This window comes from Chiloscyllium plagiosum, unplaced genomic scaffold (genome assembly GCF_037043375.1).
Source record: "Chiloscyllium plagiosum isolate Xiang-an unplaced genomic scaffold, Cpla_swu_hap1 HiC_scaffold_53X, whole genome shotgun sequence".
NCBI lineage: Eukaryota > Metazoa > Chordata > Chondrichthyes > Orectolobiformes > Hemiscylliidae > Chiloscyllium > Chiloscyllium plagiosum.
In genome coordinates this window covers 19,957,172-19,978,305 of record NW_028270191.1, presented here as the reverse complement: position 1 = coordinate 19,978,305, position 21,134 = coordinate 19,957,172, and positions in this window count along the sequence as shown.

Here is a 21,134-nt window from a genome sequence, read left to right as displayed (position 1 = left end):
AAAGGCACCCAGGTATCCAATTTCTTGCTACATTTGAACCCATGTTGCTTGATGTGTTAAATTGATATCTGTGTGGAATCAATGCCCTTCATTTACCTCCAATTGGTCTGTGTTTTTCTAAGGTACAAAAATTCTAAGATCCAGGGACTCTTTTGGTGTGGTGGTAGTGTCCCTAATTCTGACCCAGGAAGCCCAGATTCAAGTTCCACCTGCTCTAGAGGGGTGTTATAACATATCAGAACAGGTTATGATAAAATATCTAGACCCAAACCCACCAAGGAGCTCTTGTGGTACAATAGTAGCATCTGGGTTTGAGTCCTAGCTGCTCCTGAGGTGTGTTCCAACACATGTGAACAGATTAAGATAACTAAACCTTACCACAATGTGTATCACTTTTCAGTTGTTTCTCAGTCTTGATTCCTGAAGAAGGGCTTATGCCCGAAACGTCGATTCTCCTGTTCCCTGGATGCTGCCTGACCTGCTGCACTTTTCCAGCAACACATTTCCAGCTCTCAGTCTTGACACCTTTATAGAATGGGAACGAGTTCAGATTGCCACTATCTTTTGTGTGAGAGGGACAGAAGGACCACAATCTTGGGATGTATTTCAGAATGAGACAGTGCCTTCAAGAACCAATTAGGAGAACAGGGCAATTTAAAATAAAAACAAGGTTTTTATTTTATAATCAATGATCCTTAGCCTAATGTTTTCATGTGATTTCATTTTAATGATCTTGATATGATCTTCATTTTGAAACTTAAACCTGAATCCTGGTCTCAATGCTGGAATTAAAGGGTATGGGCCACAGACTAGTCATTATCTCACTGAATGGCCTATTCCTGTTCCTATGTTTCAAGGTGTTGCCAATATATATTGCTACATTTCATAGAGGAAGGTTGATGGCTTAGTGGTATTGTTGCTGGACTACTAATCCAGAAAGGAGAAAGTGAGGACTGCAGATGCTGGAGATCAGAGCTTAAAAATGCGTTGCTGGAAAAGCGCAGCAGGTCAGGCAGCATTCAAGGAGCAGGAGAATCGACGTTTCGGGCATACGTTTCCTGCTCCTCGGATGCTGCCTGACCTGTTGTGCTTTTCTAGCACCACTCTAATCTAGACTCTTAACTTTTAAGGATAAGCAATAAATGCTGTCTGAAAATGTGTTGCTGGAACAGCGCAGCAGGTCAGGCAGCATCCAGGGAACAGGAGAATCGACGTTTCTGGCATAAGCCCTTCTGATTCCTGAGGAAGGGCTTATGCCCGAAATGTCGATTCTCCTGTTCCCTGGATGCTGCCTGACCTGCTGCGCTTTTCCAGCAACACATTTTCAGCTCTGATCTCCAGCATCTGCAGACCTCACTTTCTCCTCAATAAATGCTGTCTCGCCAGCAACGCTCATGAATTAAATTTTTTTTATCCAGCTGGAGGTCTTATCACAGGCTGTGGTACACTGCAGAATGGTGTCCATGTAAAGATTTCCTACTACACACTTCTATACTTCTGAGTGAAGAGTAAAGATGTCCAGTGTAGATCACAGATTTAAAATGAAATATTTCTGAAATAAATGGGAGCACAGTTTCCGGATAATTATTAACAATTCATCATAAACGACACCTAAAGTAGATTTTGAGATCAAATGTGTTCTGGGCAGACCTGTCCCTGTTCCCAGATGACTGCTGAAATACATCAGATTTCTTACAATTCAATTGCTTGGCGCCTGTCACCGCATGTGGGAGGTGAATCCTTCCACAATGTCAGTCCGTGTCTCTGGATGTTAGTGAGGTTGATCCCCAAGATGCTGTATTGTCCTTGCGCCATCTAAACCATCCCACACATCTAAGAGAGGCTGAATACGGCGCGTCATTGCTCAACAAAAATGCAACCTACACATGCAATTGTGTAACGACGTGAAAACAATAAGATTCTCTGCTCTCCATTCGCCTCCCCAGTCAGGTGACAGCTGGGATTTAATTTTTATACTGCCTACAGCAGTGCACGAGGCTTGCGAGACGACAGGCTTCCAATGTTAATTCATCCTCGTTGCCCAGACGGATTTGTCAGCTGAAATAACCCCATAGCCACCAACATTCTGTGTCTAAAAGTAGCTATTACACTTTGAATGCAAGAACACCAAATGTCACTTATGCACACAGACCTCCCACACACACACGTTGTGTTTCGCCCAGTTCCTTAGTAAATTCAGAGACTGACTTGAGAGCTCTGAAAATGACTTCATAAAGTAACAATAAAACCTCTGCAGCTGACTTGCTGCATTCTGGTTCAGCAGCGGAACTGAGAGTTTCAGGTATTAAGGGAAACTGAGCCAGCGGCTTTTACTGCTGCTGTTCGGCATTGTTGCACGGATTACCACACCGCTTCCTCCAATTTCCTTATCGCGACAGATTTGCAAGTCTGCTATCACGAGAAAGGAGGATACGTTTGGTCGCATGAATGCTGGAGTTGCATAGAGACTGATGTATTCCAGTTGTTGTTTTCAAGTGACCGTGGCAATACACAACCAAACATGAATTTTAACCGCAGCATACTTTAGCTTGCTGGCTTTAGGCCTCTCACAACCTATCAAAAGATGATAAAAGGACCCAGCCGGTTACTGTAACCGCTGCTTGTGCAGTTGGCATGTGGTCTGCTGACTGGGAATTGAATCAAAATTCTAATTCTCAAGTCGCGTCAGTGCACAGAGTACAGGGCAACTGTTCAATCAGCTGCTCCAAGAACCTGCTGAATCTCTCATTCTCGCATGTTGTAACTGAAACAAAGCTGAATCTGAACCCAGGCTACGGCTCCATTCATTGTAAAGCTGGTACTGTTGTGTGAACTTAGTATGGTGAGCCTCCTTTGTAGTACTTATGCACTAGCAATGAGGGGATCGAAAATTACAATGATCTTTCGTGCCCATCTGAGAGATTAGGCTAAATCTAACATCTCATTTGAAAGATAGCAGTTCCAACAGTGCAGCACTCCCTCAGTTAATTGTGTACTCAAGCCTCGAGACTGAAGTTTAAACCTAGGATCTTCTAACTGAGGTGAAAGTGTTACCTTCTCAGTCGCAGCCATTTGCTTTATGCACAATAGACTCAGAAATGGCATTGACCCACATTAAAGATTGTTCTAACTTAGAAGGGGAGGAGAATGCAATTAATAAAAACAAAGTTCTATGAAATCCGATATAGAAACAGAAAAGGCAGGTGAGACAGCAGGTTCGGGAGCATCTGTGGAGAGAGGAACATGGTCCATGGACAGAACTTTCTGCTTCAGAGGTGATGAGTCTGGAGGCAGAAAGAGCACTTTATCAGGCCAGGGTGGGGTTGTACCCAAACCTCACTGCTTTGTTGGCTGTTCTGGTACAGCCAAAGTCCCCTGGCTGACCTTCCTGCCTGATTAATTACCACTTAAGGGCATCAGTCTGCTGTAGGCCTTTGCAATGCAATGTGCCCGACAGATTGGCCCTTGTGGGCAACTTGCCAGCTGTGGGGTGAGTCCCTCCATTAATGGCATCCAGTGCCTGATTGAAGGATTGGACATCAGGTGGGGCATATCTGTTGGCAGCCACCCTGCCCTTGCTTTGAACACCCCCTCCAACGTCCCTGCACCATGAATGCCCCCTCCATAACATCACTTCCTATTGTCCTGGGTCCTCCACAAGTCTGGCACTTGGCTCTTCTGCCAGCAGCCATGGCCACCTCCATGGCATTGTCGAATACATTGAGAAATACAGGCCTCTGACCGGCTGGGTAGGACTACCAAACCAGGAAGCTGATACCAGGAAAAGGCCCTACTGAAGAGGGAGATGGCATGGGGCAGGGTGACACTTGGCACACGGACACACAAGATGGCTGCTGAGCCATCAGTTGGCCAACTTGACACACAAGATGGCCGCCGGATCACAATATGGAGAGAGACAGCAGAGCAGATACAAACACTGCCTGGCCACCAGAATGCCAGCACAATGCACTCACAACGCAGTTGATTAGTTTAAGGAAGGTGGGGGAGAGCATGTTCCTGATGAAGGGCTTTTGCCCGAAACGTCGATTTTGCTGCTCGTCAGATGCTGCCTGAATTGCTGTGCTCTTCCAGCACCACTGATCCAGAATCTGGTTTCCAGCATCTGCAGTCATTGTTTTTACCAGATGAGTAACAGGTCCAGCCAACACCTCTCATAGAAATGCTAACAGCTTGATACAGACTCAATACAAAGTGCTAATAGCCAGGACTGCAGTAATCCTCCTCCTCAGGAAGAGCGATTAATGCTCATTACTACAGCAATGGACATCCGCTCAGACATTGAAACTGACAACGACCACATGGAAATTAACAAAGGTTGTGCTGAAACTGACAAAGACTGTATTGAAACTATCAACCATTCTGTAATGATTGCCATAAACAAACCATGTTACAAAGACAATAATCTCATCACTGACCTATTGTATCACAAGAGGGATAAAAGTTTCTTGACATGTGCTCCAGGTCGAGAGAAGACTTACAACTGACCACTGTGCTGTTGGTGTCTTTCTCTCTCCCGGAGCTCCAGTATTTCCTTGTACAATAAACTCTGTCATTGAACCCCGACTCTGAATCCAAGGCTGGTGATTTTCCCCACAACACTACCACTCACTGACTGCCATGTGGTCCAGGGGACTTCCCTTCTTTTTAAATTTCAAAAATATACTTTACTCATAAAAATACCTTTATATACACACGTAGTGCCTAAGGCAATTCGGTTCTATACAGTAGCATGTGGAGCAACAAACAAACCAAAGGCATTTCTTACTTGTATAAGATTATATTTACATGCATCTGAGGCACTGGGAGAATCCGATAACTGAACAGACCCCCATTTGCCTTCAGCAGAAAGCCTTCAGACAGTGGTCTTTCCCCACTGCGCCTTGGCGGTAGCTGGCCCAGGCTTTAGTGTGTCCCTCAGCACGTAGGCCTGGACCTTGGAATGTGCCAGTCTGCAACACCCAGTCAAGGGTCAACTCCTTGTTCTGGAAGGCCAACAAAGTTCAGGCAGATCAAAGAGAATCTTTCACTGAGTTAATGGTCCTCCAGACGCAGACGATGTTTTTCTCAGTGTGCTTCCTGGGGAACAGCCCGTAGAGCACAGAGTCCTGAGTCACGGGGCGGTTCAGGACAAACCTCGACAGAAACCACTGCATCTTTCTCTGGACTTCCTTTGTGAAGGCACCTTCCAGCAGGAGATGTGTGACAGTCTCTACCCTGCTTCAAGGACAGCCTACAGTCGTGCAGACAGACCAGGCATTCAGGAAGGATCTGACAGGTAGTGCCCTTATCACCACCAACCAAGCGATGTCTTGGTGCTTGTTGGAAAGTCCTGGTGATGCGGCATTCTGACAAATGACATTGACAGTCTGCTCAGGGAACCATATGACAGGATCTACACTCTCCTTTTCCTGCAGGGTTTCAAGGATGCCACAGGCTGACCAATTCCTGATGGAGTTATGGTCAAATTGCTTTTCTTTACAAATTTCTCCACAAAGGACAGGTGATTTGGAAGGGTCCAACTACTTGGAGCTTTCCACAGCAACAAGGCCAGTCCCACCTTTCACATCACTGGAGCAAGGAGAATTTCAGTACAGAGTGACACTTATTGTTTCCCTGCCGAGGGTCTCTACACAACTTGATGCAAATGCACACAAAGGTGGCCATCAGAATGAAGGTGGAGTTGGGTACGTCTTTGCCCCCTCTACCCCCTTATCCAGACATTTGTACATGGTGTGCCTGCAGACGCAATCCAGCTTAGACCTCAGGATGAAGTGGAAGATGGCTTGGGTCATAGAGTCTTAGAGTCCTGCAGCACAGAGACAAGCCCTTTGGGCCAAATTGGTCCATGCCGACCAAAATGTCCATCCACTCTAACCCCACTCCCTGCACTTGGCCCATATCCTTCCAAACCTTTCCTTTCCATGTACTTGTCCAAATGCCTTTTAAATGTTGTCAATGTATCCACCTCAACCACTTCTGCAGGCAGCTCATTCCATGTGCATACCACCCTCTGTGTAAAAAAGTTATCCCTTGGGTTCACTATTATTCTTTCCCCTCTAACCTTAAACTGATGCCCTCTAGTCCTTGATTCCCCAACACTGGGAAAAAGACTGAGTGCATTCACCCTATCCGTGCCTCTCATGATCTTATACACTTCTATCAGGTCCCCCCTCAGTCTTGCCCTATGATAGTAGTGTTGAAGAGGATAGTGTTGCCCTATGATAGAAGAGGAACACCTATACAAGGTATTCGCCAAAAACGGTTACCCGCGCAACTTCATCAACAGATGCCTAAGAGAAAGACCACGGAACGAGGACATACCACAACCAAAAGGACTAGCCACACTACCATACATCAGGAGCATCTCAGAACTGACAGCCAAACTACTGCGACCCCTAGGACTCATAACGGCACACAAACCAACAGCCACGCTCAGACAACAACTCACCAGAACGAAGGACCCGATACCCAACATGAGCAAAACTAATGTAGTGTACAAAAATACCATGCAAGGACTGCACAAAACACTAAATAGGACAAACATGAAGACAGCTAACAATCCGCATACATGAACATCAACTAGCCACGAAACGACACGACCAGCTATCCTTAGTAGCCACACACGCAGACAACAAGCAACATGAATTCGACTGGGACAACACTACTATCATAGGGCAAGCCAGACAGAGAACAGCCAGGGAATTCCTAGAGGCATGGCATTCATCCACAAACTCCATCAACAAACACATCGACCTGGACCCAATATACCAACCACTACAGCGGACAGCTGAAACTGACAACCGGAAGCGGCAGGGACAGACCACTATAAACACCGGAGGAAACATCAAAGAAGCGCTTCGCAGGAGGCTCCCAAGCACTGATGATGTCGCCTAGCCAGGGGACGAAACGTTTGCAACAAAAACTTCCAGCTCGGCGAACAGAACCACAACAACGAGCACCCGAGCTACAAATCTTCGCACAAACTTTGAAGCATCCTTCCACTATTACCCTCTGCTTCCTACCATCAAGACAATAGTGTATCCAATTTGTTAGCTCCCCCTGGATTCCATGTAATCTGACCTTCCAGAGCAGCCTACCATGTGGAACCTTATGAAAGGCCTTACAGAAATCCAGAGAGAGTACGTCTACTATTCTGCCTTCATCAACCTTCCTGATCACTTCATCAAAGAACTCAAACATATTTGTGAGCTATGATCTCCCATCCACAAAGCCATGCCGACGATTCCTAATCAAACTTTGTCTTTCCAAATGCATGTATATGGAGTCATAGAGATATACTGCACGGAAACAGATCCTTCGGTCCATGCTGACCAGATATCCCAACCTAATCTAGTCCCATTTACCAGCCCTTGGCCCATATCTGTCCAAGCCTTTCATTTTTAGATACCCATCCAGATGCGTTTTAAATGCTGTAATTGTACAATTCTTCCTCTGGCATCGCATTCCATACACACACCACCTTCTGCGTGAAAAAGTTGCCCCGTAGGTCTCTTTTATATCTTTCCCCTCTCACCCTAAACCTATGCTCTCTAGTTCTGGACTCCCCCACCCCAGGGAAAAAACCTTGTCTGTTTACTCTATACATGCCCCTCATAATTTTATAAACCTCTATAAGGTCACCCCTCAGCCTCCGATACTCCAGGGAAAACAGCCCCAGCCTGTTCAGCCTCTCCCTGTAGCTCAAATCCTCCAACCCTGGCAACATCCTTGTTATTCTTTTCTGAACCCTTTCAAGTTTCACATCTTTCCGATAGAAAGGAGACCAGAATTGCACGCAATATTCCAACAGTGGCCTAACCAATGTCCTGTACAGCCGCAACATGACCTCTCAACTCCTATACTCAATGCTCTGACCTATAAAGAAAAGCATACCAAATGCCTTCTTCATTATCCTATCCATCTGCGACTCTATTTTCAAGAAGCTATGAACTTGCACTCCAAGGTCTCTTTGTTCAGCAACACTCCCGAGGACCTTACTATTAAGTATGTAAATCCTGCTAAGATTTGCTTTCCCAAAAATGCAGCACCTCACATTTATCTAAATTAAACTCCATCTGCCACTCCTCACTCCTCCGATCAAGATCCTGTTGTAATCGGAGGTAATCTTCTCCGCTGTCCACCACACTTACAATTTTGGTGTCATCTGCAAACTGACAACCATACCTCCTATGTTTATATCCAAAGTAGAGGGCCCAGCACCGATCCTTGTGGCACTCCACTGGTCACAGGCCTCCAGTCTGAAAAACAACCCTCCATCACCACCCTCTGTCTTCTACCTTTGAGCCAGTTCTGTATCCAAATGGCTAGTTCTCCCTGTATTCCATGAGATCTAACCTTGCTAATCAGTCTCCCATGGGGAACCTTGTCGAACGCCTTACTGAAGTCTATATAGATCACATCTACCGCTCTGCCCTCATCAATCCTCTTTGTTACTTTTTCAAAAAACTCAATCAAGTTTGTGAGATATGATTTCCCACACACAAAGCCATGTTGACTATCCCTAATCAGTCCTTGCCTTTCCAAATACATGTACATCCTGTCCCTCAGGATTCCGTCCAACAAGAATCAACGACATAGGAAGGGAAAAGGTTGCGATTCTGAAGGGAGATTACAGAGAGCTAGGCAGAAATTTAAAAAGGAGGTCCTTGAGCGTAGTAATATCGGGATTGCTCCCGGTGCTACGAGCTAGTGAGGGCAGGAATAGGAGAATAGAGCAGATGAATGCATGGCTGAGGAGTTGGTGTATGGGAGAAGGATTCACATTTTTGGATCATTGGAATCTCTTTTGGGGTAGAAGTGACCTATACAAGAAGGACGGATTGCACCTAAATTGGAAGGGGACTAATATACTGGCAGGGAAATTTGCTAGAGCTGCTCGGGAGGATTTAAACTAGTAAGGTGGGGGGGGTGGAGCCCAGGGAGATAGTGAGGAAAGAGATTGATCTGAGACGGGTACAGCTGAGAACAGAAGTGAGTCAAACAGTCAGGGCAGGCAGGGACAAGGTTGGACTAATAAATGAAACTGCATTTATTTCAAAGCAAGGGGCCTAACAGGGAAGGCACATGAATTCAGGGTATGGTTAGGAACATGGGACTGGGATATCATAGCAATTACAGAAACGTGGCTCAGGGATGGGCAGGACTGGCAGCTTAATGTTCCAGGATACAAATGCTACAGGAAGGATAGAAAGGGAGGCAAGAGAGGAGGGGGGGATGGTGTTTTTGATAAGGGATAGTATTACAGCTGTACTTAGGGAGGATATTCCCAGAAATACATCCAGGGAAGTTATTTGGGTGGAACTGAGAAATAAGAAAGGGATGATAATCTTATTGGGATTGTATTATAGTCTCCCTAATAGTCAGAGGGAAATTGAGAAATGAACTTGTAAGGAGATCTCAGCTATCTGTAAGAAAAATAGGGTAGTTATGGCAGGGGTTTTTAACTTTCCAAACATAGACTGGGACTGCCATAGTGTTAAAGGTTTAGATGGAGAGAAATTTGTTAAGGGCGTACAAGACAATTTTCTGATTCAGTATGTGGATGTATCTACTGGAGAAGACTCAAAACTTGACCTACTCTTGGGAAATAAGGCAGGGCAGGTGACTGAGTTGTCAGTGGGGGAGCACTTTGGGGCCAGCGACCATAATTTTATTAGATTTAAAATAGTGATGGAAAAGAATAGACCAGATCTAAAAGTTGAAGTTCTAAATTGGAGAAAGGCCAATTTTGACGGCATTAGGCAAGAACTTTCAAAAGCTGATTGGGGGCAGATTTTCACAGGTAAACGGACGCTGGAAAATGGGAAGCCTTCAGAAACGAGATAACAAGAATCCAGAGAAAGTATATTCCTGTCAGGGTGAAAGGAAAGGCTGGTAGGTGTAGGGAATGCTGGATGACTAAAGAAATTGAGGAGAAAGTGAGGTCTGCAGATGCTGGAGATCAGAGCTGGAAATGTGTTGCTGGAAAAGCGCAGCAGGTCAAGCAGCATCCAGGGAACAGGAGAATCGATGTTTCGTGCATAAGCCCTTCTTCAGGAAGAAGAAATTGAGGGTTTGGTTAAGAAAAAGAAGGAAGCATTTGTAAGGTATAGGCAGAATAGATCGAGTGAATCCTTAGAAGAGTATAAAGGAAGTAGGAGTACACTTAAAAGGGAAATCAGGAGGGGCGGCACGGTGGCACAGTGGTTAGCACTGCTGCCTCACAGTGCCTGAGACCCAGGTTCATTTCCCGCCTCAGGCGACTGTCTGTGTGGAGTTTGCACGTTCTCCCCGTGTCTGCGTGGGTTTCCTCCGGGTGCTCCGGTTTCCTCCCACCGTCCAAAGATGTGCAGGTCAGGTGAATTGGTCATGCTAAATTGTCCGTAGTGTTAGGTAAGGGGTAAATGTAAGGGTATGGGTGAGTTGCGCTTCGGCGGGGCGGTGTGGACTTGTTGGGCCGAAGGGCCTGTTTCCACACTGTAATGTAATCTAATCTAAAATGGGGACATGAGATAGTTTTGGCAAATAGAATTCAGGAGAATCCAAAGAGATTTTACAAATACATTAAGGACAAAAGGGCAACTAGGGAGAGAGTAGGGCACCTCAAAGATCAGCAAGGCAGCCTTTGTGTGGAGCCGCAGAAAATGGGGGAGACACTAAATGAGTATTTTGCATCAGGATTTACTGTGGAAAAGGATATGGAAGATATAGACTGTAGGGAAATAGATGGTGACATCTTGCAAAATGTCCAGATTACAGAGGAGGAAGTGCTGGATGTCTTGAAACGGTTAAAAGTGGATAAATCCCCAGGACCTGATCAGGTGTACCCGAGAACTCTGTGGGAAGCTAGAGAAGTGATTGCTGGGCATCTTACTGAGATACTTGTATCATCAATAGTCACAGGTGAGGTGCCAGAAGATTGGAGGTTGGCTAACGTGGTGCCACTGTTTAAGAAGGGCGGTAAAGACAAACCAGGAACTATAGACCAGTGAGCCTGATGTCGGTGGTGGGCAAGTTGTTGGAGGGAATCCTGAGGGTCAGGATGTAAGTGTATTTGGAAAGGCAAGGACTGATTAGGGATAGTCAGCATGGCTTTGTGTGTGGGAAATCATGTCTCACAAACTTGATTGAGTTTTTTGATGAAGTAACAAAGAAGATTGATGAGGGCAGAGCAGTAGATGTGATCTATATGGACTTCAGTAAGGCGTTCGACAAGGTTCCCCATGGGAGACTGATTAGCAAGGTTAGATCTCATGGAATACAGGGAGAACTAGCCATTTGGGTACAGAACTGGCTCAAAGGTAGAAGACAGAGGGTGGTGGTGGAGGGTTATTTTTTCAGACTGGAGGCCTGTGACCAGTGGAGTGCCACAAGGATCGGTGCTGGGTCCTCTACTTTTTGTCATTTACATAAATGATTTGGATGCAAGCATAAGAGGTACAGTTAATAAGTTTGCAGATGACACCAAAATTGGAGGTGTAGTGGAAAGCAAAGAGGGTTACCTCAGATTATAACAGGATCTTGACCAGATGGGCCAATGGGCTGAGAAGTGGCAGATGGATTTTAATTCATATAAATGAGAGGTGCTGCATTTTGGGAAAGCAAATCTTAGCAGGACTTATACACTTAATGGTAAGGTCCTGGAGAGTGTTGCTGAACAAAGAGACCTTGGAGTGCAGGTTCATAGCTCCTTGAAAGTAGAGTCACAGGTAGATAGGATAGTGAAGAAGATGTTTGGTATGCTTTCCTTTATTGGTCAGAGTATTGAGTACAGGAGTTGGGATGTCATGTTGCGGCTGTACAGGACATTGGTTAGGCCACTGTTGGAATATTGCATGCAATTCTGGTCTCCTTCCTATCGGAAGGATGTTGTGAAACTTGACAGGGTTCAGAAAAGATTTACAAAGATGTTGCAGGGTTGGAGGATTTGAGCTATAGGGAGAGGTTGAATAGGCTGGGCCTGTTTTCCCTGGAGTGTCGGAGGCTGAGGGGTGACCTTATAGAGGTTTACAAAATTATGAGGGCCATGGATCGGGTAAATAGGCTAAGTCTTTTTCCTGGGGTCGGGGAGTCCAGAACTAGAGGGCATAGGTTTAGGGTGAGAGGGGAAAGATATAAAAGAGACCTACGGGGCAACTTTTCCACACAGAGGGTGGTGCGTGTATGGAATGAGCTGCCAGAGGAAGTGGTGTAGGCTGGTACAATTGCAACATTTAAGAGGCATTTGGATGGGTATATAAATAGGAAGGGTTTGGAGGGATATGGGCCGGGTGCTGACAAGTCGGACTAGATTGGGTTGGGATATCTGGTCGGCGTGGACGGGTTGGACTGAAGGGTCTGTTTCCGTGTTGTACATCTCTATGACTCTATAACTTGCCCACCACTGATGTAAGGCTCACCGGTGTATAGTTCCCTGGCTTCTTCTTATCACATTTCTTAAATAATGGTATCTTCTCTCTCAGAATCTTCTCAAGTAATATACCAACCACAGATGTTAAGCTTACTGGTCTATAGTTCCCAGGCTTTTCTTTGCGGACCTTCTTGAATAGTGGGACAACATTGGCTACCCTCCAGTTTTCCAGAACCTCACCCATGGCTAACGATGATGCAAAACTATCAGCCAGGGCCCCCACAATTTCTTCTCTCACCTCTTGCAGTGTTCTTGGATATATCTGGTTCAGGACCAGGAGATTTTTCCACCTTAATACATTCTGATACATCCAACACCTCCTTGACTGTGATATGGACAGCCCCCAAGATATCACCACTAATTTCCCCAAGTTCCCAAGTCTTCATGTCTTTCTCCATGTTAAACACAGAGGAGAAATATTCATGGAAGTCCTCGTCCATCTCCTGTGGCTCTACACATACGTGTCCACTTTGGTCCTTGAGGGATCCTATTCTATCCCTAGTTATTTGTTTTCCTTTAAATATATTTAAAGTACCTCTTTGGGTTCACCCTAATCTTCTCAGCCAAGACTATCTCGTGCTCTCTTTTCACCTTCCTGATTTCCTTCTTCAGTAAACTCCTGTATTCCCTGTATAGCTCCAGGGATTCTCTTGATCTCAGCTGCCTGTACCTGAACGATACCTCCCTCTTTTCTTCTGGTCGAAGCCTCAATATCTCTTGTCATCCAGGGAACCAAGGGGTACCCACCACATCACAGATCCAGGCAACCAGGAGCAGTGACACTCCAAGTCAGGAGCAGAGCAGGACAGTCCCTTAGTTGGACTCAGAATTGGACCCTTCCTGATCAGGGGCTTTTGCCCGAAACGTCAGATTTTCCTGCTCCTCGGATGCTGCCTGAACTGCTGCACTTTTCCAGCACCACTCTACTCCAGAATCTGGTTTCCAGCATCTGCAGTCATTGTTTTTACCTCCCTGTCTTTGTACTTGCCCCAATGGCACTGGTTCAGGGAAATCTCCCAGGCAGGAACAAGGCAGCTACCTCATTGGGGGTGCAGGGAGACCTCAGTGACAAGTCTGCAGATGAATGGATGTTGGGTCTACAGGTAATTCTATAAACTTTTAAAATGGGTTTTAAATTTGCCATTATTAATGTAAGTAGCGTTAAATCTACAATACAATATGTTTCCATGTTGGCTACCTGGCTAATATCAAAGCGGGCCTCCTGTTTTTGCAGGAGTGCAGCATCCCACACCTCAGCAGCTACAGGAGGTCATTCTTATTGTCATGCTAATGGGCTCACTGACCTTCGATTTGGTCAGGGGCAGGGCGGGAAACTATTGCAATTCCTCTGGCCTGGGTATTCTGTGAGGAAGTAACTTCACCATCTCCAGAGTTAAGGAGGTGGTGTGTGGACTAGCAAATGTTATGTACAGAAACACTCCCTGAGACTAATTAACGTGTACGCCTCAATGGTAAAGAGTAAGCTGCTGGTCGTCCTGCAACAGTTCCCACTGCTGCTGGCAACGTCCGGGCTGGTCATTGCCCCATACTCATGAATGTCACGTCGAAGTAGCCCCTGCTGAGGAATTCCTGCATAAAGAAAACATCTGCTGCTTGGAAATCACAGCAATCCAGAAAAACTCTCTTCATGAAGAAAGTCTGGTTGATCTTTCCTCCACCTTCTTCACACTGACTGTATTGCAAACCCCCTGGCCTAGGGCATGGCTCTAGCTGAGGCCATAGTTCTGTTTGGCGGGTCACTGAATTGGCATTACACCAAAGCCAGTATAAAGATCCACCAATTCCAGTTCAACTCAACCAATAATCTTCCAAGTTCTGCTCGCAATCACAATCCAGAGATGATCTCAAGATCTTCTGATCATGATGAAGAAGGTTCTCAGCTCAGACTTGTCCTGGTACGACCACCTTCTGGAACATGGGGCACCTGTTTTGACTCTCCTCCAGTCAGCTACTGAGACCTCAACAAGATTCCACCACGTTGAGTTGAATGCGCCCCTTCTTTGGAACTGAAGGAGAGTGGAAATGTGTTGGGTTATATGTGCCAAATACGGGGAGAGGAAGGAAGAATAAAAGGGAAAGTCTGGGACTGGGTAAAAGATAGGAGAAACTAAATGTCAACGATGTCATGGAACAAGAGGCAAGGGGAATGAGACCTTAGATTTGTCCAGATTGCAATTAAACCCTTGTCAGATACTAATCTTTATGATTAAAAACTCTGTTTCCTTTTCATGTAGTCGTAACATAACAATTATAATTCATTCTGGTGCAATGAACACAAGAATGTATGAAAGAGGGGAAAAATACATTATCCTGTCAGTCTTGTTTGTTTTGTATTTTAATGTCAGATGAATGACCTAACCTCATCAAGAGTTTAATGTTAAATCAAACTCCATTTGTTTAGAATTTAACAGCCAACTCCTTTGAACAAAGATACCGTTTACAATTTAACCTAGGGCTTGGCTTGATGGAATGGTCCTTTCTTGATTTTTCTGTTTACCTTCTCACTGAGGTTGCTGCCAAATGGAGTTGAGTAGCAGTTGGTGAGGTCTGGCTGTTTTGTTTCCTTCGGTGACTAGGGCAATTCTGAGTAACTAAAACAATGAGAGCAACAACAACCTGTCATTACAAAACATCTTTAATCTCGTAAAAATCCTAAGGTGGTTCTGTACAGGAGCATTGTGAAACACACATCAGGTCGACATGGGAAATATTTGGGAAAGGTGAGCAAAAGCTGAATCAAGGAGGTGGGTTTTAAGGAATGTCTTAAGGCAAGAGAGAGAGAGGCAAAAGTAAAACGATTCAGGAAGGGAATTCCAAGACCCAGGTGGCAGACAATTTGGGGAATGTGGGAGAAATGCAAAGATCTTGGAGAGTCTAGGGCAGAAGATAAAAGGATAAGGAATTGTCAATCTACTCAGAAACGCCATTAATATTTCCTGACATATTCATATCTAATTCTGTGAAATTTCCAGACATACATAAATGGTTAAATGATATGAAGTACTGCGTTAGTTTATTTTCACTTTTATGATCCATGTACAGACATAGAAGGATGTATCCCTGTACCACTGTGGTATGTTATTCCTTACGGAGGTTAAAGAGACACAGATGGCATTGATTTAGTCCAATTAACATTGGATTAGTTCCTGGGATGAGAGAGTTGTCCTGTGAATTACAACATTGAAAAGGTATCTGGATGGGTATATGAATAGGAAGAGTTTGGAGGGATATGGGCCAAGTGCTGGCAAATGGGACGAGATTAATTTAGGATATCTGGTTGGCATGGAGAGTTGGACCGAAGGGTCTGTTTCCATGCTGTACATCTCTATGACTCTATGATTGATTAAAGTGGACCGATATTTATAAGAATGAGCGATAACCTCAATGAAACATAAAATTCTGAAGAGGCTTTACAGAGTGAATACTGAGAGACTGTTTACCCCAGGCTGGGGAATGTAGAACATGGGGGCCACAGTCTTATGCTAAGGTGGTGATTATTTAGGATCAAGATGAGAAGACATTTCTTCACTCAAAGGGCTGTGAATCTTCGAATTCTCTACCCCAGGGGTTGCTGTGAATGCTCCAACACCATGTATATTTAAGGCTATGATATATTTGAGAATTTTGATCTCTCAAGGTATTGAGGAATATGTGGAGTAGGCAGGAAAGTGAAGTCCAGGCAGACGATCAGCTACGATCATATTGACTGAGAGTAGGCTCAAGGTCCCATAGCTCTATTTCTAGTTCCTATCGTCCAACATGTGCTGTAATCCTCACAATACAGGGATTATAGCAGATGGCATTCAAACAGGCATAATTAGATACAGATGGACCTTGAGACAAACAAGAAGAATGTTGTGAAGAAGACATGATAAATGTTTAGTCAAATAGGTGAGGTTGAAACAAGGAGAAAAAGAGGCATTAGTGCTCCAGGAAGCAATTAGTTAAAAACCTTTATTGGTCAGAGCATTGAGTATAGGAGTTGGGAAGTCATGTTGCAGCTGTATAGGATGTTGGTTAGGCCACTTTTGGAGTATTGGGTGCGATTCTGGTCTCCCTCCTATCGGAAGGATGTCGTGAAACATGGAAGGGTGCAAAAAAGGATGTTGCCAGGGTTAGAGGATTTGAGCTATAGGGAGAGGCTGAATAGACTGGGGCTGTTTTCCCTGGAGTGTCAGAGGCTGAGGGGTGACCTTATAGAGGTTTATAAAATCTTAAGGGGCATGGATAGGCTAGCCAGAACTAGAGGGCACAGTTTCAAGGTGAGAGGGGAAAGATATAAAAGGGACCTAAGGGGCAACCTTTTCATGCAGAGGGTGGTGGGTGTATGGAATGAGCTGCCAGAGGAAGTGGTGGAGGCTGGTACAATTGCAACATTTAAAAGGCATCTAGATGGGTATATGAATAGGAAGGGTTTACAGAGATATGAGTCAAGTGCTGGCAAATGGGACTAGATTGGGTTGGGATATCTGGTCAGCATGGACGGGTTGGACTGAAGGGTCTGTTTCTCTCTGACTCTTTGACTCTAAGTATTTAAATAAGTACTTGAGACACCATAGGGAAGTGATGACCTCATGGTATTATTGCTGGACTATTCATCCAGAGACCCACATTTGAATCCCACCATGGTAGATGGTGCAAGTTGAATCCAATAAAAATCTAAAACTGAGTTTTAATGATGAACCCTGAAACCCATTTCAGTTGTCGGAAAAACCCATCTGGTTCACTAATCTCATCTTTTAGGGAAGGAAACTGCTATCCTTACCTGGTCTGGCCTACATGTGACTCCAGACCCACAGCGATGGGGTTGACTCTTAACAGCCCTCTGAAATGGCCATTGTATAAACCACAAGAAAGGACAACAGGAATGAAAATGGACAGTTCACCTGGCATCAACTTTGACACTGGAAAAGGCAATGGCAAAAATGCCTTATCGGCCCTGCAAAGTTCCCCGAGTGCCAAAACTGGGAGAGCTTTCTCACAGTCTAATTAAGCAGCATTTTGACATTGTTCTACTCATGGAATTGTACCTCACAGACTATACCCCAGACACCACCATCATCATCCCTAGATATGTCCTGTCCCACTGACAGGACAGACTCAGCAGAAGATTACTTGTGTGCCAAACAGCATAAGCAGCAAGTCATAGACAGAGCTAAGAGATCTCACAACCAACAGATCAGATCTAAGCTATGCAGTCTTGCCATATCCAGTTGTGAATGGTGGTGGACAATTCAACAACTCACTGGATGAGGAGGCTCCACAAATATCCCCATCCTCAACGATTGAATAGCCCAGTACATCAGTGCAATAGATAAGGCTGAAACATTTGCAACCATCTTCCGTCAGAAGTGCAGAGTGGATAGTTCATCTTGGCCTCTTCCAAAGTCCCCAGCATCACAGATATAAGTCCTCAGCCAATTTGATTCCATGTGATATCAAACAATGGTTGGAGACACTGGATACTGCAAAGGCTATGGGCCCTGACAACATTTTGGCAATAATACTGAAGACTTGAGTTCCAGAACTAGTTGTATCCCCAGCCAAGTGGTTGTAGTACAGCTACAACATTGACAATGTGAAAAATTGCCCAGGTATGTCCTGTACACACAAAACAGGACAAGTCTTACCCGGCCAATTACCGCCTCATCAGTCTACTGTCGATCATCAGTAAAGTGATGGAAGTGTCATCAACAGTGCTATCAAGCAGCACCTGCTCAGCAATAACCTACTCAGTGACACCCAGTTTGGGTTCCGCCAGGGCCACTCAGTTCCTGACCTTATCGGTTCAAACATGGACAAAAGAGCTGAACTCCAGAGACGAGGTGAGAGTGAAGCCCTTCACATCAAGGCTACATTTAACCAAGTGTAGCATCAAGGAGGAGAAAGTGAGGGCTGCAGATGCTGGAGATCAGAGCTGAAAATGTGTTGCTGGAAAAGCGCAGCAGGTCAGGCAGCATCCAAGGAACAGGAGAATCGACGTTTCGGGCATAAGCCCTTCTTCAGGAAGGAGCATCAAGGAGCCCTGGCAAAACGGGAATCAACAGGAATCGGGACGAACACTCCACTGGTTGGATCATACCTGGCAGATGGGAAGATGGTCACAGTTGTTGGAGGTTAGTCATCTCAGCTGCAGGACATCTCTGCAAGAGTCCCTCAGGGTTGTGTCCTAGGGGCAACCATCTTCAGTTGCTTTGTCAATGACCTCTCCATCATAAGGTCAGAAACGAGGATGTTTTCTGATGATTGTGCAATGTTCAGCACTATTTGCAAGCCCTCAGAGACTGAAGCAGTCTGTGTTCAAATGTAGTAAGACCGAGAAAATATCCAGGCTTGGGCTGACAAGTGGCAAATAACACTTGCGCCACACAAATGCCAGGCAAAGTGGCACAGTGGTTAGCATTGCTGCCTCACAGCGCCAGAGACCCGGGTTCAAATCCCGCCTCAGGCAACTGCCTGTGTGGAGTTTGCACATTCTCCCCGTGTCTGCGTGGGTTTCCTTCGGGTGCTCCGGTTTGCAGAGTAGGTGAATTGGCCATGCTGAATTGCCTGTAGTGTTAGGTGAAGGGGTAAATGTAGGGGAATGGGTCTGGGTGGGTTGCTCTTCGGAGGGTCGATGTGGACTTGTTGGGCCGAAGGGCCTGTTTCCACACTGTAAGTAATCTAATCTAAGGACCCTCTCTAATAAGAGAGAATCTAACCACACTTAATGGTAAGGTCCTCGGGAGTATTGCTGAACAAAGAGACTTTGGAGTGCAGGTTCATAGCTCCTTGAAAGTGGAGTCGCAGGTAGATAGGATAGTGAAGAAGGCATTTGGTATGCTTTCCTTTATTGGTCAGAGTATTGAGTACAGGAGTTGGGAGGTCATGTTGCGGATGTACAGGACATTGGTTAGGCCACTGTTGGAATATTGCATGCAATTCTGGTCTCGTTCCTATCAGAGAGATGTTGTGAAACTTGAAAGGGTTCAGAAAAGATTTACAAGGATGTTGCCAGGGTTGGAGGATCTGAGCTACAGGGAGAGGCTGAACAGGCTGCGGCTGTTTTCCCTGGAGCGTCGGAGGCTGAGGGGTGACCTTATAGAGGTTTACAAAATTATGAGGGGCATGGATAGGATAAATAGGCAAAGTCTTTTCCCTGGGGTGGGGGAGTCCAGAACTAGAGGGCATAGGTTTAGGGTGAGAGGGGAAAGATGTAAAAGAGACATAAGGAGCAACATTTTCACACAGAGGGTGGTATGTGCATGGAATGAGCTGCCAGAGGATGTGGTGGAGGCTGGTACAATTGCAACATTTAAGAGGTATTTGAATGGGTATATAAATAGGAAGGGTTTGGAGGGATATGGGCCAGGTGCTGGCAGGTGGGACTAGATTGGATTGGGATATCTGGTTGGCATGGTCGGGTTGGACCGAAGGGTCTGTTTCCGTGCTGTACATCTCTATGACTCCATGACACAGTCACTTGGCATTCAATGGCGTTACCATCACTGAATAATCATCGAAGGCATAGCCGTGAATGGTGATGCAAAGAGATACACAACAGGGTAGAAGCAGAAGAATGGAAGGATCTGGCAGATTGAATGGGTGGTGTTGTGGGACTGGAGGAGATTACTATGAATAGGTGGGCAAGGCTCTGCAGGAATGTGAACACAGAGATGAAAGATTTGAACTGGAGAATTAGGAGAAACATCGATCCAAAAGAACAGGAGGCATGACGGAGCTGAGCAAATATTTGCCTTGGACATTTACAAAGGATGGAGGACAGGAGGCTTGTTGGTAGAGCAGTTGTAGCTGCAGGTGAAAGGGGAAAAAGTCTTTTTCCGAGGGTGGGAGAGTCCAAAACTAGAGGGCATAGGTTTACATTGAGAGGAGAAGGATTTAAAAAGGACCTGAGGGGTAACTTTTTCACATGGGTGGTGCGTGTATGGAATGAGCTGCCAGAGGAAGTGGTGGAGGCTGGTACAATTACAGCATTTAAAAGGCATCTGGATGGGTACATGGATAGGAAGGGTTTAGCTCTGCTTCAGCTCTGATAAAGGATCATCTAAACTTGAAATGTTAGCTTGCTCTCTCCCCATGGATGCTGTCTGACCTGCTGTGATCTCCAGCATTTGTTATTTTCAGTTCAGATTCTAGCAGTTGTAGTAATTTGCTCCTACAAGGGTTCAGAGGGATATGGGTCAAATGTTGACAAATTGGACTAGGTCAGATTGGGATTTGGTGTAGTGATTTGGACGAAAGGGTCTGTTTCCATGCTGTAGGACTCTATGACTCTGAGGATTCAATAGCTTTACATGTGTCAATTGAGGCTTATTTGGTGGCATTTATACCTTTCACTCCCAAGATTGTGGGTTCAAATCCCATTGCAGGACTTCAGCATATATCAAGGCTGAGATTCCAGTACAGCTCTGCTGAAGGTGGCAACTCTTAGTTGAATTGTTAAAATTGAGGCTCTTTTGGATGGATATAAAAGATTCCATGGCATTATTTTAAGGAATGAAAGGGATCTTCTTCACCACGTCCTGGCCAATATTTATCTCTCAATCGACATCACAAAAACAGATGATCTTGTCTTGATTGATGGCTGTGGAATCTTGCATGAAAATTGGCTACGATGCTTCCTACATTTCAACAGTAACCATTTCAAAAGTACTTAACTGACTTCAGTCTCTTTTGAGACATC